Source organism: Echinops telfairi, unplaced genomic scaffold (assembly GCF_000313985.2).
Source record: "Echinops telfairi isolate 266 unplaced genomic scaffold, ASM31398v2 ScPeMD7_655;HRSCAF=1070, whole genome shotgun sequence".
Classification (NCBI taxonomy): Eukaryota; Metazoa; Chordata; class Mammalia; order Afrosoricida; family Tenrecidae; genus Echinops; species Echinops telfairi.
In genome coordinates, this window is record NW_022104553.1 from 1,781,343 (window position 1) to 1,782,505 (window position 1,163).

General features: G+C 45.0%; 1 protein-coding gene across 1 annotated transcript in view; it reads right to left on the bottom strand.

The window, feature by feature from the left end:
- Positions 1-1,163, bottom strand: part of FARS2 (phenylalanyl-tRNA synthetase 2, mitochondrial) — a 208,552-nt gene that overhangs the window by 119,034 nt on the left and 88,355 nt on the right. The gene's annotated exons all lie outside the window — the stretch shown is intronic.

Below are 1,163 nucleotides of genomic sequence, written 5' to 3' on the forward strand. Positions count from 1 at the left end.
TGTGTCACTGGTGTTGTCCCCCACAGGGCCATGGGCCAGTGAGGGGCAGCACGTCTCATAGTGGGGCTGGCCATGTGGCATGCCCACCTTCTTCCAGGGAAATCCGGCCTGCTTGGCTGGGGTAGTTACCATCCTCTGTGGTCCCACATGACTGGGGGAACTTCCTGCCAACTGATGAACTACCTCACACAGCCTAAAGCAGGTCTGCTAACACTAGCAAACATTCCACAGTGCTGCGGGAACCTCTGCCCAAACTCCGCAGGAATCTACCTGACCAGGGAAATTCCTCCCAACATTCACAGTGCCATACACCAAAGCTGAAACCCACCAGCCTTCCTTAATACTCCCGTTGCAGTGAGAACCCCTACACGCCCACTGTGGTGCCCCAAGCTGCCGTGGACCACATCATCACGGCTTCTTGTGAGATCACCCAGTATAGCACTATCCTCGTGGGTCCACAACCACCCAAATAGCATCCTCTGAGAGGACCATCCAACTTGCCATCCAAATAACAGAATATTGGTTGACTAGGGAAAGAGAGAAGCCATAGGAGATAAAGTAGTAGGCAAATTCCATAGTGAAATTAGTTGCAAGCAGTTTGAAGAAGCTTTCCTACGAGTGTCCCAGAGAGAGCCAGTGCTCTTCAACTCCCTGGAAATTAGCACCTGACTCCTCTAAAACAACACAACACAAACAAAAATTTGCCCCAACGATATCAAAGAAAAAATGGGAGAAATAATAGGCAATGGCAGAAGATGTTCTGAACCTAATAATGTGCATAGAAGCAGACATTGATCTGCCACAGAAAATAATTTTCAGAATGCTGTTTCGAGTCATACAGGATAAGAGGGAAAAAATATTAAAAAATGATGAAATGATAGGAGATAAAGTCCACACACCAAACATAAATACAAGAGCTTAGGGAGGAGATAACAAAAACCAGCAGCAAAATCATGGACTTCGTCAAACAAATGGAGAAGGCAGACAATAGCACCAGTCACATAGAGGCCAACAGAAAAGACTTTAACAAATGGGAAAAAAGTCTAATAAGATCATCAGGGAAACTGATGAAAACATAAGAACTATGTGAGATGCTATGAAGAGGAACATCAGAATAATTGGATTACAAGAAAAAGACATAACAAAGACGTCAACTACAAAAA